The 27,978-nt window shown below is 34.1% G+C and overlaps 1 long non-coding RNA gene across 1 annotated transcript in view; it reads left to right on the top strand.

Annotated features, from left to right (window-relative positions):
• The window catches only part of LOC138710399 (uncharacterized), a 39,978-nt gene extending 14,748 nt beyond the window's left edge, over positions 1-25,230 (top strand). The window contains exon 2 of the long non-coding RNA XR_011335220.1: positions 25,103-25,230. This is a non-coding gene — a long non-coding RNA (uncharacterized lncRNA). The remainder of the gene's footprint in view (positions 1-25,102) is intronic.
• Positions 25,231-27,978: the final 2,748 nt, after the last annotated feature.

Raw genomic sequence — 27,978 nt, 5'->3', positions numbered from 1 at the left:
TATGTGATCAATTTCATGTTGAAGTTTGCCGATAAGCTATTAATGTTTGACTACAATTAAATGTGTACAAAACCGCCTTTGCTTATCATAAAATAAATAAATTTTCATTAACGTTTTCGATACTTGTGTATCATCTTCAGATGTGAAATGTTAGATTAATATGATGAAAACCTTGCCTATTAGATGGAACTTAATGTGGTAATTTTCGGGTCATATTAGTGTGATTGCTTGGACTTAACTTAGGTTGATCTATGATATACATGCTATGTTAGGTTAAATCACTGCGAGTCATATGATATGATCTAAAATATAAAATAAAACTGTTTAAGAATTGTAACCACTATTAGCGTAGTTATTGAAATGTGAACACTTTGTAAAATCACTTTGAAAGATTATAATCACGTTGAACATATGTTGGCTGTATTTGCCGATTTAAAATTAGTTGAATAGGGCAGTTTCTGTTGATCTTGATGTTTGACGTTGAACTAAAGCGCAGTGTCGTTTTGTCACTAACATGTTTATATTTTGTTAAAATGCGTGTTGTTAAGACGTTTCATCCAATTGTAGTTGATGAAGTTGATATAAATCATAGATATATTACTGATACAATATGGAGGTTGTCAGGTTATGGACCTGACAACCTCCATATTGTATCAGTATGATTTACATCAATTTCATCAACTACAATTGGATGAAACGTCTTAACAACACCCATTTTAACAAAATATAAACATGTTAGTGACAAAACGACACTGTGCTTTAGTTCAACGTCAAACATCAAGATCAACAGAAACTGCCCTATTCAACGAACTTTAAATCGGCAAATACAGCCAACATATGTTCAACGTGATTATAATCTTTCAAAGTGATTTTACAAGGTGTTCACATTTCAATGACTACTCTAATAGTGGTTACAATTCTTAAACAGTTTTATTTTTATATATTTTAGATCATATCACATGACTTGCAGTGATTTAAATCGGCAAATACAGCCAACACATGTTCAAAGTGATTTAAACTTTTAAAGTGTTTGTACAAAGTGTTCACATTTCAATAACTACGCTAATAGTGGTTACAATTCTTAAACAGTTTTATTTTATATTTTAGATCATATCATATGACTCGCAGTGATTTAACCTAACATAGCATGTATATCATAGATCAACCTAAGTTAAGTCCAAGCAATCACACTAATATGACCCGAAAATTACCACATTAAGTTCCATCTAATAGGCAAGGTTTTCATCATATTAATCTAACATTTCACATCTGAAGATGATACACAAGTATCGAAAACGTTAATGAAAATTTATTTATTTTATGATAAGCAAAGGCGGTTTTGTACACATATAATTATAGTCAAACTGTTTTGTGATGTCGGTGTCAATGCCTCTACTACAATATTTCTTCACTGCCGAACTCCCTCTGCATACTTGAATACTGATCCGCTGTTTGCTGTGGACTGGCAAGCAGTGAAGTCTTTTTTTTTTTTTTTTTGCAAAATCCGTATGTTTCAGGGGTGAGGGCATAAAAAAAAATTTGAACTAAGGCCGAGGTCTCTAGCAGAGGCAAAAACTGTGCTTCCATTTTTGTTATTGTTTCAGATAGACTGATTTATGTGGTACTAAAACAAATGAACTAAGCATAATACCGCATTTCTACAGGGCATGAATAGGCCCACTTTCTTAATTATTCATTAAGCTTCTAAGAATTGCTGAATATGCCATTTTTTACATTACAAAAGAAAATATAAGTAGTCCCTACATTAGAATATATAAATTTTATACCGAAATAGGGGAAATATACATGCAATGTAAAAAAATCTTAAAGTTATGCTATCATTTGCATTAACAAATGTATTAAGTGATTACGATTACTATTGTCATAACTAGGGAGCAGATTTTTATGTGCTAAAAAATTTAAATATATTTATTTTTTATTGCTAAAAAGTAGGAAAATATTTGCTAAAAATATTTTTTTTTTAATGTGACAAAAATACCTTACTTAGCTTGAAAAAAAAAATGTTACTAGGTACTCACCAACCACACTTGAGTGCTAGTAGTTGGCCGAGAATTGCAGTGAACAAATAAGGTAATCTCCAAATTCTCCATCACAAATGCATGCCGATTATCTCAGAACAACGACTTATACTGCGAAAACGATCTTTCCACATCACAGGACGTCAGACATGCATATTGAAGAGAGGAATGTCACAAACACATACACCGTCAATTTCACCTACAGGCACATCCTCCAATACTTGAGCAACTTTACACATTTTTTTATATCCACTGTTTTTCCCAAACACATTCTGGAATTTGTCCCTTAGAACTTGTACTTCTGTACCTAGTAGCGAGTCTAGTTTAATTTTCACGGCATGCACCTCCCTGTTTCAGACAACAGGTTTCTGAATGTTTCGAGTTTTTTTATGGTGTCACACAAAAAGCTTAAATTTGCTAATAGGAAAGCCAAATCGTTTTTTAAATAACCATCTTTCAGTATATCTTGAAGGATATCAATTGACGAAGCCCGATAACAGGTAATCACAACAAGATATATTGCCTTACTTGATAGACATGAGCAGGAGGCGAGAGATTTGTTTAAATTAAATAATGTTCATACTCGAGCTTTTATCTGTTGTGTTTCACAAACAAAGCATGGAATGAAATCATCTTCATCAACAATAAACATTCCTAATTATGTGTTGCAAGATCTCTCCTCCTTGTCCATGTTAATTTATTCTCTAATAATAACACTGATATGCTGCCTAGCACTTCTCAGAACTTGAGGCAAAACTATTACAAAAATGGATCACGGATACACCACACAGCACTTAGAAACACGAAGCAACCAAGAATTCTTAAAAAAGATAACGTACTTCTGAGTGATATAATTGATTTAGTTTTAAAATATTTAAAAGTTCTTGTAAAAAAAATATTTAAGTAAAAAGATTCCAAGATTTATGTGTTTATAATATATTTTCTGAAAATATGTATTTACATAATTTTTTTGTGAAAATATGTGTTTTTATGTGAAATAAAATTCGGGTTTTAAACTTGAAACTTAATATTCGAAATGTTTAACTTTGTTAATTGTATTTCATGACACGCAAAAAGAATATTTATTTACATAGGAATCCGCTCCTTAGTCATACAATAATCGACGAAAACCATATTTCTTATGTCAAATTAGTTTGCATGTAATACGGATTTTGCATATGGATCTGGGCTGTAGTCATTATCATGGTGTTATAGAGGCTAACCCTTTCACTTGAAAAGAATTCTGAATACAAATCATGAGTATGAAGAACATATATTTCCTTATTTTTTGGTATTCTAAGTTAATGCAAAAAATTGTAAACGATTTTGAGGTTAGCTTTAAATATATCACCATAAGGGCTAAAGTTATTACAGCATAATATATGTTAATAACAAAAAAATGCGAAAACAGAAAAATATATGAACAAAAGTTACTCATTGTTAAAGCGTAAATATAATTTAATTGCTACTACCATTAGTGAGCGGTATTGTGCTGGTTCATCAACTTGGGTTGAGTCCGCTGCACGTCCTCTGCACACCTGTAGACATCTGTCATGGCTATTTACAGTGATGATGTATTAGAAAGTGTTCTACACATCTGATTTGTAGAAAAAAGTGTTGAAATTGTCCTCATACCTTTTCTGTATAAGTTTAATACTGGCTTAGGTTGTGTGAGTTTATTGTGTACACTCTTTTCTTCAGTGTGCCCTAGAGATAATAGTCACAGGATGTAAGGTCAGAGGATCGTGGAGGTCACATATGAAACTAAGGATCATCTGAGAAGAAAATAAGGATTGGATCTGTCTCTTGATTGTGAACATAACTTACAGGGTTTTAATTTTAATATTTGCTGCCTTCTGCACTGAAAATCAGGGGCGGCTTTCGAAGAGGGGCTGCGGAGCTGCAGCACCCCCAGACATTTGTGGCTCTTGTCTCGTTTTATGTTGTGAAATACATTAAATGTTATTATACAGTCTCTATTTAGCAGCTCGAATTTTTTTAAAAATTTCGTTCTCAATGACATGCACGCAATCGTTAGTGAAGTCACTTTCTCCCCTGGTGCTGCCAGAGCGAAACCAGAGACAAGGATTATAGGATGAAGCCACTTCCTCCCCTGGAGCTGCCAGTCTCGTCTCGGATGCTTTGTGCCTTAGTTTTACCCCTCCTCCCTGCTGCCTCTGGCCGTGAATCCAGAGTTTCCAGGCGCTGCAAAATTTGCAGCAGTTCGTCAGTAGCGCGCAGTTTTAAATAGCCTACATTTTCTTTAATGTTGTGAATACATCAAGTGCAACAATGTTTAATTCTGTACAATATTTACAGTCTATTCAGTTCAGTACCTCAATAATTCAGGAGAAACGTGAAATTAAGTGCCCATCAGTTGAATCTCATAATGGAAAGAGCCGCTAAACAAAATATAAAGGCTCGCATATTTTTTGATAATTTATCCAGTATCCCTGCTTTCTTCTCTCGATCTCCACACAGTTTGTATTAGATTAATGTGTTTCAAAGACATTTCCATCAGCTGGGACAACAAGATGGATTTAAAATAAGAACAGTAAATGTTGTTCATGAGAAGAAGGAGCCATTGCTAGAATGTTTTCAAACCATAATGGAATCTGAAACATCTAACATCACAATAAATGAGGCAAGCGCCCTGGTGCGTACTCTTGAATATCCTGAATTCAATTTCTGGCTCAGTTATTTTTTTCATTTATTGATGTATCATGTATATATATTATACAACCAACTACAACATCGCCAGTTAGATATTTCTAAGGTTCAAATCTGCATATAAAAAATTAAATTATGGTTTATTTAACGACACTCGCAACTGCAGGGGTTATATCAGCGTCGCCGGTGTGCCGGAATTTTGTCCGCAGGATTCTTTTAAATGCCAGTAAATCTACTGACATGAGCCTATCTCATTTAAACACAACTTACAAGATAAGGCACATGGAACTAATCTTTCAATAAAGTAAGTTGCTTGGTTTATTTTTGTATGCAGCCCCCCTTAATTCAATACCCACGAGCCGCCACTGCTGAAAATGTATGTTTTTGAGAAAGTTCCGTAATAGATTTCTTAGTAGAATTTTCTAGTCTAAATACAATGTCCAAAGTTGTCTGATAATCACTTGGTATGTATGGTTAGGTATTTTTGTCTATAGAATTTCGAGTTTCACAAAATTTGGGTAATTGACGATGAGCAGCTGAACGACTTGGAATATCAACATCAGGAAATTGTTTTTTCGAATCCCCTCCATACTTCTCAAGCAGATTCTGTCAGTATGTAGGAATCATGTATGAAGACTTTTTTTTAAATAGGAAAAGCCCTTCACTTTTCTTGTATCAAAGGAAAATAAACATGCACTACTCATTGAAAAAGATTTTATTTGTGGTGGTATAGTGCTAGTGAGCTGGTCTTGCATCCAGAGGACCCGGGTTCGAATCTCTGCCAGATCGTGATGGAATTTGTGGTGGTCAAAGTAGATGTTGTAGAGTGTTCTTGTCTTTATCATTCCACTGACACTCTTCATTATCCCACATTTCATCTATCATCAGCAGTAGTTAAAATAGGTTGGGACGAAGGTCTTGTTGTGGTACTGTCTTCCTTCGACGAGTTTAGCGCTGGGACCTGAGGTACTCTTGCCATCGGTGCGGAGGGTTGCAGATAGATTCTTTTGTTGCTACAGCCAAGCCGAGCAGAGTGGGAAGTATTAATCGTTAAAAAATATGCAGTCTTCAGTTTGTAGTAGTGTGTGAATATTTCATATACATATTGTTTACCTAAGCCTATATGGTTTTGTTATTAATATATTAAATATATTGTTGCAATTTTTGCTCAAACATCTCCCTGATGTTAGCTATGTTAATATTATATGAATTACTCATATTAATATTTCACCGTTACAAGTCATTTTTAAGGAAACATGCTGTGGAAAAGTTTTTGGTTTTATTCTATTGGAATTTTAGAATATGTGTGATTAGTATTGTGAAAAACAGACTCCTATAATGTCATGCGAAAATCATTTGTTGGTGATATCTTAAAATAGAAATCAAGTAGTTTTACTTCTCAAGTGAGTTCAGCAGTACAATATATTTAAATTGAATACTTTACAAATTAAATTCAGTTCTACTAATCACTAAATTTTATAGTATGATTCTTCTTTTCATTTATATTATTGAAGTTGTATTATGATTTTTCTTTTTATTTATTTCATTGTGTTTGTATTTCTGGTGATGTGATGGCCTTAACTTCATCAGAATAAATAAATAAATAAATAAATAAATAAATAAATAAATAAATAAATAAATAAAAATTTCTACAATACCTTCCTTCTCTGAACACGTAAGTACAAATGGTTGTATCTCTATCTCGCCAAAAATACGTTAGAAAACTAACAGGTATACTGCTTTCGTAAATTGGGCGAATGTTTTCAGTATGATTGTACCTCCTTCCAGACTGCCGCTGTCACTGTTCCCTCCCACTTCAGTACCGTGCTAGAGTAGTAGGAACCGCATTCCTCTCAGCACTAAACTCCTCAGAGGATGACAGTAACTATGGGTGTTTAAAGCAGTGGGACTCGGAGCCTTGAGACTTATCATTTATGCTCGTCTAGGAATGGGACCTGGGTCTGTCAGGGCTGAGTAAGGATGGCGTACTTGTCAGCATCGGATTCACGAATGTCACCTGGGCCAAATTTCGGACTTGGACAGTCTTTGTATATATATATATATATATATATATATATATATATATATATAGCACGCACAATAAGCCGAAGTGCATGGATCTATTCTGGGTCCAGCCCTCAAAAAGTCAAGCCAAGCTTATTGGAAATTATCTTTCTTGGCTTTTATGCAAGACATGAAAGATTATTATTAGAAGTTGATTGGCGCTGGTGAAACAAAGGTTTTCTGTCGCAAACACCATTTCTTTGAGTCTCAGTGCCTTATCAGATATCTCTTGGTGCATAGAAGTCGATAGTGTATGTACCAAGGGCAAAAATTCGCTGTGCACATCCAGCCCAGTCTGATTCCCCAATCCTAGTAATATCAAAACTGTCAGTATTGAAATGTATAAAATGAATAAAACATTTTTCTTGAGTTATACGTTAAGATACAAAATTCTGCTTTGTTCATTTACTCTATTGTGGAATTGTTTTGGCGACATTTGTATATAATCCACATTTGTTCAAATTTGCTCTTGAGGTTCATAATGAATCCTTGATTTAGCCACGTTCTTGTATTAAGTGTAAGCTGTAGAAGATAAATTAATGATTAGGTGTGTCTCATTATTTCTCGTGTGGACTACATAAAAGATGTCGTCTTCACTCGCTTCTAAACAACTTTTTAAATGCTCAACCATTCTGGTACAGTGTCCTCTTTGAAATATCTCCCTGAGGCTAGAGAAATTTCATAACTTTTTTCTTGGTGAGTGCATTCTGCAAAGGAGCTGTGCTTTGTTGGTGCCCACTTTTTTCTATAAAAATCCGTTGTTAATTTTTTAAGTATTTCAATTTTAATTAATGAAAAGCCAGAATAAGTGTAGTGTAAGATAAGGTCACTCTTGTCAGCTGTGAGCTATTAATGAAAGTTTTATTGTCACCAGCATTTTGTTTGAATACATTACTATTTATTATAACATTAAAGGTCTGTTTATATTATCGTGCATAGATGATTTCTGGCACATAGCATTTCATGCACATCATTTGTGCGAGTTTTCATTAAAAGAAGGAAAACGAAAAAAACGTTCATTAAATCAGTCTGATGTTAGGAGGCAAGTGCATTGCTTTTACAGGCAGAATAGGTTCTTCTTCTTCTACTGGCATGCAGCTCTTAGAGTTTAGCTAGTGCTTCCTTAACGATGACAGCCCATTCCTCTCTATTTTCTGCCTTCTTCCTCCATCTTCTAACTCCCATCTAGGGCTGGGGATGGAGCGGTTCGGTTTGGAGCAGTTACTGTGACGTCATTACTTGTTGAAACCGAGTACAAATTTGTGGCGGCAGATTTAAAATTTAGATTTGAGTCGATTTTAGAACGTGCTTTGAAAGTGAAAGCAAGCGTGTTTTAAAAGCATTGTAGTAAAGAACTTTCACTTTGCCAATTGATGAGAAAAAAGTGCTTCTCTTCATTGCAAAATGGCGGTTGCAAATTTCATTTGCGTGATTACAACTATTTGCAGAGTTATTTTGTATGAAAGGCCTATTTAACTTTTAGTGTTGTTATATATGACAGACGACAGCAAATAAATTAACATGTGAGATAAACGTTAAACGCTGAAGCTAAGTAAAAAAGAAGATAGAAAGAAATGGGCTCCATGAAGCGCTGCCTAAAACACTTAAAAATAACACACAGAATTATTTACTACTACAGAAAGTGGATAAAATAATCAATAAAACATGGAATCTTAAACTGAAGAACATAATGTTTATTTATTTTATAACATTACTAGCCTTCAATACAACCATGTTCTCTTTGGTGAAGAGTAATATTATTGATAAATTAAAGTAATTAGGTAACATAATTCGTAGAAATAAATACAAATAAAATGATAACTGCTAAGGTAACACAAATAGAAGAAAAATATAATGCACTTCCTTTTTTAACATAGTTTAATATTAATCAAACACTGTAATATGATGGTGAGTATAATAGTAATAATAATAATAATAATAATAATAATAATAATACTTATGGCTTTTAAGGAACCCGGAGGTTCATTGCCGTCCTCACATAAACCTGTCATCGGTCCCTATTCTGAGCAAGGTTAATCCAGTCTCTATAATCATATCCCACCTCCCTCAAATACATTTTAATATTATCCTCCCATTTACGTCTCGGCCTCCCCAAAGGTCTTATTTCCTCCGGCCTCTCAAATAACACTCTATATGCATTTCTGGATTCGCCCATACGTGCTACATGCCCTGCCTATCTCAAACGTCTGGATTTAATGTTTCTAATTATATCAAGTGAAGAATAAAATGCATGCAGTTGTACGTTATGTAACTTTCTCCATTCTCCTGCAACTTCATCCTTCTTAGCCCCAAATATTTTCCTAAACATCTTATTCTCAAACACCTTTAACCTCTGTTCCTCTGTGAAAGTGAGAGTCCAAGTTTCACAACCATATAGAAGAACCGGTAATATAATTGTTTTATAAATTCTAACCTTCAGCTTTTCTGAGAGCAGACTGGATGATAAAAGCTTCTCAACCGAATAATAAAACGCATTTCCCATATTTATTCTGGGTTTAATTTCCTCCCGAGTGTCATTTATATTTGTTACTGTTGCTCCAAGATATTTGAATTTTTTCCAGCTCTTCAAAGGATAAATTTCCAACTTTTATATTTCCATTTCGTACAATATTCTGGTCACGAGACATAATCATATACTTTGTCTTTTCGGGATTTACTTTGACATCTATCTCTTTACTTGCTTCAAGTAAAATTCCCGTGTTTTCCCTAATTTTTTGTGATTTTTTCTCCTAATATATCATGTCATCTGCATAAACAAGAAGCTGATGTAACCCGTTCAATTTCATACTTTCTCTGTTATCCTGGACTTTAATATTAGTAGTAATAATAATAATAATAATAATAATAATAATAATAATAATAGTATTATTATTATTATTATTATTATTATTATTATTATTATTATGTACAGTAATATGTTCAGACTGTCAGTGTTCATTAGGCTCACTTGACAGGTCATATAATAGGATGAACTCCTCTTCAATACAAGAGGCCTTTCAGCCCACCTTGGGGATAAGAAAATGATTTGTCCTGCAGCAGAAAATATTTAAATACAACAGTACCTACGTTGTTGTCTGCTAGAATTAAGTAAAACACGTGAATTCTGTTTGAACATTTGAACTGGCCAGTAACGAGTATGGTTAACCGAGTAACTTCGGTGCTCCGCTGCCAAGCACATAAACCGATAGAACCGAGTAACTCAACAGTTCTACTCGCTCCGTCCACAGCTCTACTCCCATCCTTCTCAGTCAGGTCCTCCTCCAAACAGTCCAACCACCTTAACCTCGGCCTTCCTCTGTACCTTCTTCCTCCTGGATTTCTATCAAACATCTTTTTAATCATTCTATCACCATCCATTCTGATCATATGTCCAGCCCATTCTATTCTTTTAACTTTTATCTGTGTTACTATATTAGGTCTCTTATACAATTGATTTATCTCATTATTTGCCCTTACTCTCCATCCATCTTTATCTTTTATTGGTCCATAAATTTTCCTCAATTTCTTCCTCTTCTATCTTTCCAACTGTAGTTTTATTTCTTCCGACATAACCCAGACTTCACATCCATATATAACTATAGGTTTTATTACTGTGTTGTAGATTTGTAATTTGGTTTGTTTCGATAGGTACTATGTTTTTATTACTTTTGCCAAAGCAAAGAAACATCTATTACCTGCTGCAATTCTCTCTTTTATATCTTTGCTATAGTCGTTATCATAGGTCAGTGATGTCAAAGCAAGCACATTTTTCTGACCTTGACGTTGAGCGCGGGCAGCAAGCGCTAAGTATGGAAAGAGGAAGGGTTGTGTATATGAATAAGCAACCTGTTGGATTAAGAAAACAGTGGTGCACAAACTTCAAACGGAACGTGAAATTTTATGTCATTATTTTTATATGGCTTCTTTCTGTTTGATGTTATCTATATTGCCTGTAAAACAAAAGTACTAACACTAATTTCTTAATATTGCACTTGTGTTTTAAATCTTAATAACATAATAGAGAGTTAAGAAGGAATATTCACTTAAATTCCATAGTAGTATAATATTATACTGTATTAAGTGGATGAAACACATCATTCACAAAGAAAGTGATATTCCAAAGAGAAAGATTGAGTATGACATGAAAAGTTGGAATTTATATTGATGGTATCTTTAGCCTTACAAAAGTAATCAATAAACTAATCAAAACAATATTACAGTACAAAGCAAAGTTACCTACTGTATCTGTTTTAAGTGTAACTAATATTATATAACAAAACTCTTATGGCATTATGCTTTTAAGATGATATTTGTGAGCAACTTCCTATCATCAGAATATTAAATTATTTTCTCGAAATCTGCTGAAGCTATAGAGCTGACATTTTTACAACACATGGGCACGTATCTTTTGCTTATGATGTAACAGTAGTTGCTTTGTTAATTCATTTCCTTACAAACAATTTCCATGCAAATATTTTCAAAATTTTCAATACACTATCTTCAGTAATACCTATATACGGTATATTAGATTTACGAAAACATTCTGTAAGGCTACTAAATAAATAGGCCTATACCTGAAAATTTCACTTTTCTATACGAAAAGTTGAGAAAATATTTCTTTTGAATAAAAAAATCAAACTTGTGAAAAATGAGCATTAAATTAAAACTTACATTCTTATAATGCATTTGTACTTCTCAGACAAATCTAAAAATGAACATGGATACAGTTTTAATAAGTTCTCTTCCCTTTATCTATTGAATCAGTGCTGACCATCCCTGAATATAGCTCGACCAAGTGGCATATACCACCTCTTTTGTCTGTCTCTTTGCTTTCCGCTGTAAAGCGCTCAGGCTCTCCTGGGCTCTAAAGCGCGCGCTTGCTCCTGTGGGCATCAATTGACATGCCTGTCATAGGTGATCAGTGGCCCTAAATACTTAAATGCTTTTGTTCATTGGCCTCTTTCAGTACTGATAAGGACCGAGCTATCATTACTAGATCATCTGCATATGCCAGATATTGTAAGGATCTATTCATGATGCTTCCCCCTGGATTAATCTGTATACTTCTTACTAACTTTTCCAAGGCCAAGTTAAATAATAAAGTTGACAGGGCATCCCTTTGTCTCAATGCACTCTTAGTTTCAAATCTCTCCGACATTCTTCCATTAAATTGTATCTGTTTATTAGTTTTCTGTGATATCTCTGATATTTCTGTGTCAAGTGATATCTCTATCCAATGCTTTTGCTTCAGTAAAGTCTCATTTTACAAACCTATGGATCAAGAATTGGCTCTCTTCTGACAAAGGGAAAATTTTACTGTCTGTACAAAAGAAACCAAATGACCTGGAAATGTACAAAAACTTGCCCAGACATGTTCAAACATTTTTAACAAGGGCGAGAACAGGTCACATTGTCACTCGATTGTACCTACACCGATTTCACATTTCTGATAATCCTACTTGTCTGTGGTGTAATAATCATGATGAAGATCTGGAACACATTCTTCTATACTGTCCATCCATAAACCACAAAAGAAGTAAGTTAAAATCATCAGTACCAGTTGCAGAAGACACAGCCCTGCAGTACTGTATATATTGACTACACCCCAACTCTGGCTACTAGGAACAGGCATCTATAATGAACACCGATCAAAATACCCCTCATTTCTCGTGAAAAACAACAACTGAATAGACTACAGTGGACTATAATGGACTTTATGTTGTCAGCAAACAGCTGGATACATTAAGAAGATTGACATTAGTTTTCTGTAGTGTTATTTTAATTAAATTTATCAGTTTCGAAGGGATGCTAAATTCCTTATGACGTTAAATAATTGATTTCGGTTTATACTGTCATATGCATGCTTGAATTCCGTAAAAAGCTGATGCAGTACTATATTATATTCATAAATTTTTTCCAGTATCTGCCTCAGTTGGAAAAGATGGTCTGTGGTAGATCGTGCCTTTCTAAAGCCACACTGTTAGGCAGAATAGATTACCCATTCTAATAGATATAAAGTTTGTACTCGATGCTGATCATGATTGTCCAAGTATAGCAATATCCACATTGACAAGGGTTCTGATTAAATGGGTTTTGAATTTATGAAGCTGGAAAGAAATTCATTATTGATAGTTACCTGCATGTTGTCAAACACCATAGAGCTGAAAACAGAAGTATTGTATATACATACTGACAATTAAACTTGGAGTAAACATTTACCCTCTACTTCTAAATCTTGGACCAACACAACATTAATCTCAGAGTTAGAAGCAAGAAGGAAATTGATTATTAAAGGGAATAAGTTGCGATCAAGGAAAGATGGATGCATCATATTAGCAGTGGTGGCTCGTGGCTGAAAATGAGAGTGTGCTACAATATGGGAAATTTACTTTTAAAATGTTCTTAAAATTTGGTTGATCTACTCACTAGTGGAGTAGTATGAAGTTCATGCTGCAGAATCTGTCAAACAGTGTTCCCAACACATAAATTGTATCCCTGTCAGTCTAACACCTGGAAATCCGTCAGGATCCGTTAAAATAAAAAAAAAACAAGACCCACTTAATATATCTATATAAAAATGAAAGCAAACAGTAACGCAACTTTATTATCATCTTGATTAAAATAATAATAATTCATTCACATCATCTGCCTCTAGTTCTGCAGTTTATGTGCTGGGTTGGTCTACGTTCCCTAAAAAATTAAACAATTTAAAATGACAACAGGTAAAAAAGTTAAAATACGATGTAAATCGTAATTTCCGCCAGAAAATCTGTCACCAGTCAAATCCATTCTTTTCCCATCCGCTACATTGAAATTCCGTCAGTTTTGACGGAATTTCCGTCCATTTGGAAACACTGCTGTCAGTCACTTTGGAGTTCAATCCCTCCATGTCGGCACCAATAATCAAAATTTTTAATTCAAATAGCATTCCGGTGCATTCAAGCCATCTGTCGGAAGGTTGAAGGAGCAGAATAGGAGTACAGTATCTTTTAATTAAATTGTATTAAATATAGTACATATAAATAAGCTAATAATAAATGTTATAATCAGTATGTTTCAGTTTTACAGGAAAGTTTAATAATTAGCATAAGAATAAAATAGTTGTCCCTACATTCTGTAATCACGACTTGTAAAATAGACACACACTCACAAATAGTACATGACTGCTTCTCAGAGATGTCGTGATGTTCGCGTTGTTTGTAGATTGCAACCCATCTATATAAACAGTCACTCACTCGTGATTGGTTGTAGTTTCTCCAATGCGAAGGAGTCATTTCAATTCGCTGCTTTGGCTTGTAGTTCACACTGTTTATAATGGGAAACCATAGATTACGTCATACAACAAGCGAATGTAAGCTCTCTGCGCATGTGCAAGGTTCGCTGCATTTCACTGCAGTTCATTGCGATAAGGAAGTCAGCACATTACCGACTGGGACTTGCAGACGACGCACAAGCTATAGACAATAGCAGTTCCCGATTCTTCGTGCATTGGACCACGTAACACAAATGAAATAAAGAAAATATAAATAAGATTATGGTAGGTACAGAAAATTAATGCAGCACTGCAGCACATAAAGAGCGGCCGCCACTGCATATTAGTTCAAACTGGTATCAAGAATGGCTTCATTCCCAGATCCAAATTGGTGTGTCATGGGAAGGATGGAAATTACCATGTCGAGATGGACAGTCCTATGTATGAAAAGTATTTCAAAGAGAAGGTCCTTCCAAATATTCCACTACAGAGCAAAGTTTTACTGCAGAATGTATCTATTAATTCTAAGAAAACTGAAAGAATCTGAACTAAGAACAATATCAGGTCTGGCTCACAAGGAAGAGTGTACAGTGGGACCCTGCCATTCTTAAGACAAAATTGTTGAAAGTAGTGCTCTATAACAGCCCAAATTCGTAATCAACGAAATATTGAAGAAATATGGGTATGAAATGTTGCACTTACCTTGGTATCATTGCGAACTGAATGCTATAGGAAAGGTTTTAAACCGGATTAAAAGAAGAGTTGCACAAGAAAACAACATATCTAACCACAACAAATCTATATATATATATTTTATATATTTTGATGTACCGAAGTACATATGATATTTCCATGCTGATATTCTGCGTCATCACATGATGAAAGAGAGATGGAACGGAGAAAAATTCTCTCCGGCGCCGGGATTTGAACCCGGGTTTTCAGCTCTACGTGCTGATGCTTTATCCACTAAGCCACGCCGGATACAATCCCGACGCCGTTTAGAATCGTCTCAGATTAAGCTCCATCTCTTGAGTTCCCTCTAGTGGCCGCCCTCTGCACTACGTCATAGATGTCTATGAACGCAGGACCGAAGTCCATACATGTGTTGAGGTGCACTCAAATGAGTGACCCGGTGCCGGAGAGAATTTTTCTCCGTTCCATCTCTCTTTCATCATGTGATGACGCAGAATATCTGCATGGAAATATCATATGTACTTCGGTACATCAAAATATATATGATATGCGTAATAAATCACTTTGTGATTTAAGACGGCGCCCATACCGTCGGATCCCGGCCTCAGTCACTCATTTGAGTGCACCTCAACACATGTATGGACTTCGGTCCTGCGTTCATAGACATCTATGACGTAGTGCAGAGGGCGGCCACTAGAGGGAACTCAAGAGATGGAGCTTAATCTGAGACGATTCTAAACGGCGTCGGGATTGTATCCGGCGTGGCTTAGTGGATAAAGCATCAGCACGTAGAGCTGAAAACCCGGGTTCAAATCCCGGCACCGGAGAGAATTTTTCTCCGTTCCATCTCTCTTTCATCACAACAAATCTAATTAACTTTACACAAAAGGCATTTAATACGTTACATAATCGCAGAAATTTTGACGTGATAAACCTTGACTTTTCCAAAGCGTTTGATAAAATTGACCATAAAATTTTAATTAATAAACTTTCAAGTTATGGATTATCTTTTTCATACTTACAGTTAATAACGTCATATCTTACAAACAGGCAGCAGTATGTTTCATTCAATCAAGTAGAATCAAAACCATTCACAGTAACTTCAGGTGTACACCAAGGATCTAATCTTGGTCCCTTGTTCTTTTTACTTTATATCAATGACTTACCTAAACAGATTTTGCACACTAAATGTTTACTATATGCTGATGATGTTAAATTGTATAAAGTCACTGACAAACAACAAAACGTTTTTGTTCTACAGGATGATTTGGACAGACTATATAGATGGAGTATCGATAATTTTCTTCTGTTAAATCTTAATAAATGTTGCTTTATGACATATTCTAAAAATAAGACAGTTGCTCAAAATTCGTATGAAATTATTGTTGTGAAGTTACCTAGAGTAGAATCATTTAAGGATTTGGGTATTTATTTTACACACAACTTATGTTTTAAAATGCACTTAAATCACGTGGTAATTGATGCATATAGAAAATTGGGATTTATAATCAGAAATACAAAAGAATTAAAAATATATAAATATTATTGATACTCTATATAAAACTCTAAGTTAGAAGTAAGCTAGAATATGCGTCTGTAATATGGTCACCTCAGTTCCAGTCCCATCAGATGCAAATAGAAAGGATACAGAAAAGATTTTTACGTTATTTATATTTAAAAAAAAAAGACATCACTTGTCTTATGACAAGCAAATTTCATATAATCAGTTACTTTTTTAATTTAATTATAAAACTTTAAAATCTCGACAATTAATAAATAGCCAAATTTTACTCTATAAGACTGTTAACGGTATATTCAATAACTGTGATTTTCTTAAATTCCTTCAGTTCAATGTAAAAAGAACAGAATTACGTCATAGGCAACCTTTTATTATTCCTATTCCTAGAACTGTTTTCTTCAAGAACTCTCCATTGTTTGTTATGTGTAATACTCACAACTCTCTGTCTTTAAACTGTGATTCTCAATTGGATTTCAGTTTAACAATTGAAAAATTTCATACAATATTAAAAAGAATTGTATTTCCTTAGATATTTAAATTATGAAGAAGTGTATTATAATGTTTTTACTCTAGTTTTTAAATAATTTTGCATCATTATATTGACATTTGGCACTATATTAACTGCAATATTACATTATAGCATCTATTAACCATTATGTATTTTCTTTCTTTCGTTTGTGTTGTTTGTTTTGTTTTTTTTTTCTCTTATGTATTTTGTGTATATATCTATGTAAGCCGCCTGTAATTGGAAGCCTGCTTCTGTTGGTGGTGGATTAAAAAAAAAAATATAAAAAAAATTACTAGATACGGAAACTTGTTGAATCTAGTGTGAATGATGTAACACTCAAGCAGTGGAGAAACTATACTTCTCACACCAGAAGTGTTGAGCAGTATAATATATGGGACACAGACTGTTTGTTAGAATATTATTCACGTGTCTTCGTAAGTTTAGAAAATTCTTCCAATGACGACAATAGTGACAGCAATTGTGATGATTCTGACTCTGACATGGGTGTTGTGATGCTACCAGACAGTAATGCAGCTGACAGGAGAGTTAAATATCTGTATATCTTAGATACTAGATACTATACATAATCTGCAAGTACGCAATGAGACAGTTAGTTAAAAAAAAACAGGCTGATGTATTACATGATAGTAGTATCGATCTGTTTATTGTCTTGACATTCCTGCATTCAGTATCCCGTGAAATGATGATAGTAGTGACGTACTGAAAATCATAGTTCTAGTCAGCAATCCCTCTTATTTCAACAAACTGTCCTTCAATGTGCACCTGAATGACTACGCTTGAGAATTGGAAAGTGGGACATGACAGCTTTCCCATAATGCTTTTAGTAACCTCAGTGGGTGATTTCTAGTATAGCTAAGGAAGAAGTGAGGGTCCACAATGTCCGTAATTTTAACAGTGCATTTTAAATTCTCCATATTCCTGGGTTACGAAATGTAGAATGCAAAATGCTACAAAAGGATTGTGAGAGTAGCCATGTTCAAAAAGCCTACAGTGTGTAAATATGCAATGGAAATAGTTGCTAGTAATAACTGAAGCTTTAACTTAGGTCTTAAACAAACTCAGTTTAACCTAATCTAGTGAAAATAATATGCTTACAATAAGTGCTTTTTTTTTTTTTCTGGCAGACTGTGCCAGACCATTCTGGCCTTTTTGTTTTATCTTTCGTCATGGAATCAAAAAATGTGTTAATAACATAATTTTTCTTTGAACTCCACTTAGGCCTTGACAATCGTACAGTTGGACAAAAAGAATTTTACAAACTACAAAATTCCCATGGAGTGAATAGTAATCGTCTCTCCTTAAGTTATATTTTTTAGACAGAGTTCCACCACCTTTTTCTCCAGAAGAAAAGCACTTGCTTACAACAAAAGTAATGTTAATTGTACAGTTCCATTTTGTAACAATAATTAATATGTATTATTCGTAATAAGTGGGAGAATTTCAGACAGCCGCCAGTGTAGCTCAGTTGGTTAAGGCAGGATAGAGTTGTGCTCGGGTGTGGGTTCGATTCCCACTTGGACTGATTACCTGGTTGGATTTTTTCCGAGGTTTTTCCCAACCATAAGGTGTATGTTAGATAATCTATGGCTAATCCTCGGCCTCATCTCGCTATCAACAATCTCACCAACGCTAAATAATCTAGTAATTGATACAGCGTCGTTAAATAACCAACTAAAGAAAAGAATTGAAGACTTGAAATAAAAAAGGCTCTAAGTGCAATAAACAAGAATTTGAGGAAAATGAGTTTTAAGTATACTAGGTAATTAATGGTCATAATTTCAGTATTAATGTGTTTTATTTGAAAGATAAGCATAATATGGAGCTAGTGTCCAAAGGAACTTACAAAAGTAATATTGTAATAGTATGAAAAACGTACTGGAAGTGGAAATTTAATGAAAGGCTCTTAAGTTCCATACTTCAGAATCAGCAAAAAGATAGTGAAAAGGACAAACAAATGAAACAAAAATAGTTTTTTGTTCATAAAGTAAAAGTTTATTCTGTAGTGCTTCTGTAAAACTGTTTGTGATCATCATTTGTCAGGTACTGTATCATTTCAGTCAAATTCTTCTTCTTTTCGGTTAATACCTGGATTTTCTTCTCAGTTAACGAAAATATTTCAGAAAATGTTCCTCTGCAAACTTGCACTAAGTCACCTTGCCCATCTGGAACAGTGTAATCAATAGTTGCTTGTCTCCTGCTATGTGAAGGGTCATCATAGGTACCATGACGTCTTCTTTTAACATGTGATACTTGCATCAGCCCCATCAAGTAACTCCCTCGCTTTTCAATATCTTCCAGGTCATAAAAATCTTCAAACAGCCTGACCTTGTGTTCATAGCTCAGGTTCTTGCATTTAGTTTTTTCTGGGGTTTTCCCTCAACCCAATATGAGCAAATGCTGGGTAACTTTCGGTGCTGAACCCCGGACTCATTTCACCGGCATTATCACCTTCATTTCATTCAGACGCTAAATAACCTAGATGTTGATACAGCGTCGTAAAAAACTCAATTCTTGCATTTAAACTTGCATGCACACTGACTCTGAAAGCAAGATGGAGAACCCTGTGCACTATACCTCACTAGGTCTACCAGTTTTTTCTGTTGTCACAACCAACATAATTTAGTTAGATCTTATTGTTGCTTTCATGCAAAAAGAACAAGAATAAACAGTCTGTCCAGGTAGGGTGTAAGTTAGCGATCAGTAATGAGACTTACCTCCTGTGCTGGACAAGCTTTTGCAGGAACATGTTTATTATTTGAACTGATGTATTCATTTCCTCCATTTTTCAGCTTTTTTTCATTGTAGCCACAATATCTTCTCCTTTAATTCGTCGTTTCTTTCCATTCTAACTCTTACAAACATCTGCCACTTCCGCCATTTAATCTAACCATGAGGAGGAAGCGCGAGCCTTTCATATGTTAACAGCAGCAGCAGTTAAACCGCATGCTATCTGTCGATTGCATTTGGTACTACATTTTCATTTGTGGCAGTTCGAGCCTTTTATGCATTATAGGGCTTGGCATATAGATCCCATTTTGCACACAATTTCAAAATTTCTTATTATGGCACTTAGAGTCTTTTTTATTTCAAGTCTTCAATTTCAGATTGCAATGGAAAGCTAAAGATGTAGTTCTCTACAGTAGGTGTAATGAAAAAATTATATTCCTTTTATTTTTCTTTTGTCACTATCCTGTACAGTGAAGTAATATTTTCATTCTGCTACTAACAGGAGAGGACACGCTCTGTATATCACCGAATGAAATAAGATTGTGTGAGATGAAAGTACAAGACGTACTGTTTAAAGTCATACCTGGTATGGGTGGCCAATGACCCCTCATTTTGGAAATATTGGCTATTGTTTGTGGCATACTTCTGTTAGGTGCCTAATAGGGAAGCATTAGACTGTGTAACAGCGTAGCTCATATGGTTAGGTGCTGAGTTGTTATCCAGGCAACCTGAGTTCGAATCCTAATGCCTTTTCATTTTTTAAAGCTTGATATTATTATTATTATTATTATTATTATTATTATTATTATTATTATTATTATTATTTATTATTATTATTATTATTTATTATTATTATTATTATTATTATTATTATTATTATTATAACCAAAAGGACAATTTGGCCCAAGAGTGCAACGTTAAGTAGATGAACTCGTTTTTAAATTCGGAAATATATGTGTAACATGTTCATCATTAGGAAAGCTGACATTTCAACTCTATAAGCAATACTTGGAGAAAGTAATGAAGACATATGTGAAAGAGCAGCCATTTCTTCTAATTCTGGACTCGTGGGGAGGGCAGGTGAATCCTTCTTTGTATTATGAAATATTTACAAATGAAGAAAATGAAGTAACGTGCAGCCTTAAAGTGATTTCACACAAATGTACTGTATTATGCCAACCCTGTGATGTTTATTCTTTTAGACAGGTGAAGATTTTGATCAAATATTTGCAAAATGGCTCTTTCGTTTTACAAACTGGACGACAAATTGCTTCAGTGGAGGATGCCCTCAAAATTCACTCCTTAATTCACTTTCAGTTGTCAGCTCCTATATTCAAAGCCATGTTGAAATATGCGTGGTATGCGTCAAAATTAATAAACGCACGAGAAATGTTTGTGAATGTGAAGGATATCTGTTTTGTAGCAGAAGTGCGGAGAAATGTGTGTGACTGTGGACAACCTTCTTTCATTTGCTGTGTATGGTGCAGGAAATATGTATGTTGTGTGTTCTTATGACATTTATCATAATGAATCATGTACAAAATTAAGTGAAATAACTTCTACAGAAACAGAACAGCCACCAGTGACACATCTTACCTGTCTACATGAGCAATATTTCATTGTTTGTCCTTTACAATACAATGTTAGTTAATTAGTAATTTGTTTAAAACATAATGAAGCGATCACTACATTGAGAAATATATACATAAATAGATTACTGTGATCACACTATTAATCATTATTAAAAGAAAAAAATATAGGACCAGTTAAGATTCGAACTCAGGTTTCCTGGATAACAACTCAGCACCTAACCATATGAGCTACGCTGTTACATAGTCTAATGCTTCCCTATTAGGCACCTAACAGAAGTATGTCACAAACAATAACCAATATTTCCAAAACGAGGGTCATTGGCCACACATACCAGGTGGTCTTGTACTTTCATCTCACACAATCTTATTTCATTCGGTGATATACAGAGCGTGTCTTCTCCTTATAAGTATAGAAGTAAGGATGTGTCTAACAATAAGTTCAACAGTATTGTATTGTATTGTATTTATTAACATTCCATGGTATTCATACATTGCTTTACAGCTAGAATATGGAACAAGTCAAAAAACTTAATACTATTATAAAGTCTTAATTTATAGTCACAGTCTAGATGAAATATATACAGATGAGATTTACAATATTGTCTACTAGTACAACACAAGTTTTAGTATCAATTTCATGAAGTGTTATTAAATGTCATGAATTCACCTACAGAATAGAAGGCGTGAGAAATTAGGTACTTCTTTAATTTGGCTCTAAATAATCTTATGTTTTGAGTTTCATTTTTTTTATATTGATAGGGAGACTATTAAAAATTTTTACTGCCATATAATGCACTCCTTTTTGATAGCACGATAGACTTGCCGATGGAGTATGAAAGTCATTTTTTTGACGTGTATTTATGCTATGAACTGTTGAATTAGTTACAAAGTTTTCACGATTACATACGAGGAAGACTATTAATGAAAAGATATACTGACAAGCCATGGGCATTATTTGTAGTTTTTTGAAAATAGTCCTACACGACTCCCTAGATTTCGCACCTACTATTATTCTAATTACTCTTTTTTGTAATAAAATATATTGTTACTATCTGTGGAATTTCCCCAGAATATTATTCCAAAACTCATTACCGAGTGGAAGTATGCAAAGTATATTGTTTTTAAGGTATTGATATGTACTATCTTTTGCATAGATCTAATAGCAAAACAAGCTGAATTTAGTTTGGGGGTAATTTCTTTAATATGATTTTTCCAATTTAACACATCGATTTTTAAGCCAAGAAATTTGGTTGTTGTTGTTTCTAATAGGGATCTATTGTTAATTATTGCGCTAGAAATTTGCGAGGTTGAATTTGGACAGGATTTAAATTGAATTATGTTAGTTTTGTTACAATTTAATACCAATTTATTGACTGAGAATCAGTCACATATTTTGAAGAGAATTTTTTCTGTTGAAGATTAGAATGTGTTGGAGTTATTGGCTGTAATTACTATACTTGTGTCATCTGCAAATAATATGGGATGACCTACATCTTTTATTAGGGGGGCAAGATCATTTATAAACACTAGAAAAAGTAGGGGACCTAATATTGATCCTTGAGGAATTCCATTATTAATAGTTCCCCATGTCGATGCAGATTTCATAGTTGTATTGATTTGAACTGTCTGTTTCCTATCTATGAGGGGTTCACAACCAGAGTGGACCAATCCACCAGTGGTCAGTTTGTGGATTAATACAATTTCGGATGAAGAAAATTTAGCTTAAAAATTGCCATAACAAATGAAGTCTATAACTCATTTGTTACTCCACAGAGGGCAGCATTTCCTGTGGAAGATGAAGGTTGCTAAGCGTGAGTTAGGAACTTTAAGGTCAATTTCTCAGAACTATTCCAAACGGACTTGGTCCACTCTGGTTGTGAACCCCTGATATATGTGTCATTGCATGCCATATACTGTATAAGCAGCGCCACTGATTTTCACATTTGTCCTTCACTTTGAAACCTAATGTGCAAGCCGTACAAGCGGTGCTGGGTCTATAAACTACAAAACCCTGCATTGTGGGGGGACCCAGACTTTTAGGAAGTTATTATTGATGGTTGTTAGTTAGCTTTTTTTTTTTTTTTTCGGGTGGCAGGTGGTAGGTTGGAGTTCATATTGTTTTGTGATAGTTTCGATTTTTCCTGGATGGCAGACTGCATGTTGTCCATTCTGGTTCTGAAGAATACGAATTTGTAATCGTAATTTCATTTCATTGTCGGCCAGACTGTTTGTTTGATATTTCCTCATTGTCTTTTATTATTATTATTATTATTATTATTATTATTATTATTATTATTATTATTATTATTATTATTATTATTATTATTATTATTTTAGGGTTCCTTTTCTTCGAAATTTAGTATATATCTGCGTAAAGCAATATGAGTAAAAGAAGTGGAGCAACTAAAGACATGAAAGATGATTGCAGATTTAGAAATTAAAAGATCCAACAAGGAAATGGCGAATTTTTTAGTGCCTTCTAAAAACAATTGAGGTTGCCAGACATTGATAGAAAACAAAAGATACGAAACAAATGAATGAGTGTATAAACAATTGAGTACTTTTTCAAATTTAAGTATCAAAATATATAGGAGTGCCATTTGAAATTTCGAAGGGGGGATGAGAGTGGGAGGCGCTGAAATCTAAAATGCAATTAACACTGGATTTAAACTTCTCCCTCAATATCTAAAGTGACTCGTTTTTGTTTAAATTGAATTTATTTGAAATAAATAATTATTTGAACTGGAAAATTTTGAAAGGAGAGTCCTGTATATAAACTAAGGAAATGTTTCCACCAGCATTTTACAAAAAAATATGAAAGTGCAGAAGAGAGCTAGCAAAGCAAATGACTTTTAATTTGATTCAGTTTGAAGAATTATTGAAAGATTGAAAGGGACTTTCTGCAGGAATGTTCCAAAGAACATTACAGAAAATGAGGATTTTGACAAAATAATAAATTATTAAACATATTATCCACAACTATCCTGTAACATGGCATCATGGTCTAAGCCTAGGACTCGTGTTACGGAATGCATGCTGGTTCGAGTCCTCATGGAGGAAGAAATTTTCTCATGAAATTTCGGCCAGTATATGGGACTGGTGCCCACCCAACATCGTGAAGCACTTGGGGAGCTATAATAGGTAGCGAAATTCTGTTACGAAAGTCAGCTATAACGGCTGGGGAGATCATCGTGCTAACCACACGATACCGCCATTCTGGTTGGATGATCATCCACCTCTGCTTCGGCATGTGGACATGAGGCCAGCAGTCGGCTGGTTGGTCATAGTCCTTCATGGGCTGTTGTGCCTGGTATTATTATTATTATTATTATTATTATTATTATTATTATTATCCACAACTTGTATCTGCGAGAGAGGTCTGTGCCAACCATAGAGAGATTGTTAGTAAAATTAAATGATGATGATGATGATGATGATGATGATGATGATGATGATGATGATGATGATAGTAATTTCCAAAGTAGTTCAACAAGTCTCAGAAGATTCATCAAAGGTTTTTGATTTAAATAGAAAAAAATAAGTCTAATAGTGTGTCCTTATTGAAAACAAAAATATACACTTTCAGTGAGAAAATTATTAGATCTGTCTTGGAGGTATAAAAATCAAAAATGACTAATAATGCTGTAGAAGATGATATATCGGGAATGGATGAAGTTTTATTATTTATTTATTTATTTTTTTCAAAATGTAAATTTAAAAGGTGTATATATATATTCAACATGCCAGATTTATATTGGAAGTAACACATACTGAAAATAATTATTGGTATTTGGAAGTAACTATAATTGTCTTCTAAACCAAAACAAACATCATACTCTGGCAGAACATAATACTATCTCTGTATCTCAATGTTACCTAGGTAACTCGCAGCCCAGCTTTCATTAGAACATTTCCATATACGTTAAAATCACTGGTGCTAACTATACTTATATCTTCACACTTTATGCTTGTCTAATTGGCTATGAGTATTTATGGGAACTTTTCTTTTTTTTTCAGTTCCATACGCTCTGCGACAGTTCAAGTGACTAGATCATGCAACAACTTTTGTAACTGAATAAATTATAAAGTGCATAAACATTGCTTCCTTTTCTCTTGTATTTTTAAAGTAATAAATGTGAGCTGAAGTGTTTTGTTTCATTTTTAAGTATTATGCAATACATATAAGATGAGAAAGGAGTATATAAACAAGCAATCTGTCAATTAAGAAAAATAAATCTCTGTATTATCAACAGTAATCTAACTAGACGTTTTGATTTATCTAGAGAAAATCAAAACTCGAGTGGGATTTAATTGACTATTACACGATTAGAAGAAAGTATATAAAGATTAGAAGCAACGAAGTACTCCAATACAATAAAATATTAATTGACTTACGAAAATACAACTGTCTTCAAATGTATTATTGTACCATCTCAACATTACAAATATTACGCTAGATGCATGCTAGATGGCAATAGTGAGCAATGCCTTCTCCTCGAGAAGTTGTCGATCTATACTGTTTTCGCTGTAAGAAAAATCCTAATGTAAACATAAGCACGTTGTTGTCATACCCGTGATTGGCTCCTAGTCGAAACACATGACGCAGGAAAATATAGTTCGTATTTCGAAACCATAATCTTGTATCATTTAAAAATAAAACAATTGAGTTCTAGTTGTTAAATACGATGAAACATATAACTTCATTCATATGTAAAATGCTATGTAAAAGAAAAACTATTTTTATATATTATTATGTACAATGAACGCGGATGAATACCAAAAGTAACGCCGCGGTAACTCTGTTCTTGTAACAAGCTGGCGTCACTTGAGCTCGTAGTTGTCATAGTATGGCTTCTGTATCCTCGGTGTGTGTGGTTATTAATCATAAGAGTGGAAACCCTCTCAAAAGCGGAAAAACAAATAGTCTTAAAGGTATATAATAAGTTATGCAGTAATTATAAAGTAAATGTTTCCTAAGCAAACGAATGCATAGTAGTGAGGTTAGGCCTACTGGATGAGTAACGGGAAATGTTTAACAAGAAACAGAATGTACAACAGTAGGCGGGAACACGTACTGAGAATCTATGGCGCCAAACAGTGGCCAATGAAGCCTCACTTCAGTCACGTGCTATTGTTTACATTAGGATTTTTCTTACAGCGAAAAGATTATATATACACGATGGCAATGTTACTAGTCAAGAAGGCTTTGTTGATTCAGTTTCATTTTTATTAAAATGCAACATTCCACTTCAATTATCCGAATCCCAGTAATCAACGTCACTTGACAGATGATTTTCAATAAATCTTAATATTAAACAATCTCTGATACGTGACTATCCATAATATCATATAGCAGAAGCTATAACATAACCTAACTAATATACACAAGTGTTTTAATTAACGACGATGACATAAAAAATAAACATGAATAATTTTAAAAGGAATAATTATTGAATGTACAATTTTCAAATTTGAATGTGGTTGGTGGTTCAATTGATGTTATATTGGACGTGTGCATAATAGAAGTGGAACTCGGTGTATTCAACTTATTCAGAATTTCCGAATGAATAATTTTAAAAGGAATAATTATTGAATGTACAATTTTCAAATTTGAATGTGGTTGGTGGTTCAATTGATGTTATATTGGACGTGTGCGTAATAGAAGTGGAACTCGTTGATTTAGGCCTACATGGTGTATTCAACTTATTCAGGATTTCCGAATGGTGCTCTTCATTTATTTGTAAATCGGATTTCAGAAGATGCATAGGTATGATCAGTGATTTTTATTAATTCTTGTTCTTGAATGCCAATGCGAGTCATATTTGAAACTGCTGTGCATCGACTGGAGTGGTTTGTAATTTTATATATATATATATATATATATATATATATTTTTTTTTTTTTTTGACGTCCAGACCAGCGCAGTTTCAAATGTTGGCAAACAAAGAAACAAATGCTAGGGACGCGATAAAATTAAACAAATGCTAGGGACGCGATAAAATTGTGCGATAAGCAGCCATGATTGGTTGAAATACGTCTTTTCGTACCGTTTTATTGGTCAAAAGTAGTATGACGTGGTAGGAGTGTAATAGTCATAATAAAAATGGCCAGATGAACTGAGTGAGTTTTGGTATCACACTCTTCAATCGTTAATGTGGCAAACAAGCGAATTATTGTATCTATCTATCTATCTATCTATCTATCTATCTATCTATCTATCTATCTATCTATCTATCTATCTATCTAGCTGAGTCACATGATCTGCCTTATGGCCTGTATTAGATCAGGATGGCAGTGGCCTGGTACTCACAGCGCTCCAAGAGGCTAGCAACTATCGCGAGAAATGCAAAAAATCATTCCAAGCTTCGTGACTGTATATACTAGACTGCTGAATTAGCCGGCCTGGGTGGTGCAAGCGCTAGAGGCACGGACTGTCTCTACCGCTTGCTCCGAAGGGTTGTGGGTTCGAGTCCCGCCTGGGGCATGGGTGTTGTGTTAGTATTAGTTTAAATAAAAGGAAAAGAATGAAAGGAAACAGGAAAACAAAGAAAACTTCGGTACACGGCCTCTGGCTGGTCAAAATGATTTGAAAAAAAAAAATGTTAATTACTAAAAGAGTCATAAAAGAAACAGAAACAATTATATTTAAAAAAAAAAGAACAAAAATCAACGGCTGATACTGTGATAGCGTTTCGCTTGTCTGCACTATACTGCCATCTGTAGGTCATTGTTAATAGCAGTGGTAACAGTACTGCCAACTTGCAGGACAATGGCGCAAAATTTCGAATTTTTATTACATTTTTAAGGTTTTAATTTGACTCCTCGTAGTTTATTCTTCTATAAAAAATTTAACGTTCACTTATTACGTTACATAATCTATTTTTTGTAAATGA

Source organism: Periplaneta americana, chromosome 12 (assembly GCF_040183065.1).
Source record: "Periplaneta americana isolate PAMFEO1 chromosome 12, P.americana_PAMFEO1_priV1, whole genome shotgun sequence".
NCBI classification, from domain to species: Eukaryota; Metazoa; Arthropoda; class Insecta; order Blattodea; family Blattidae; genus Periplaneta; species Periplaneta americana.
Note: the sequence above shows the minus strand (reverse complement) of the source record. Positions and strands in the feature narration are given on the sequence as shown.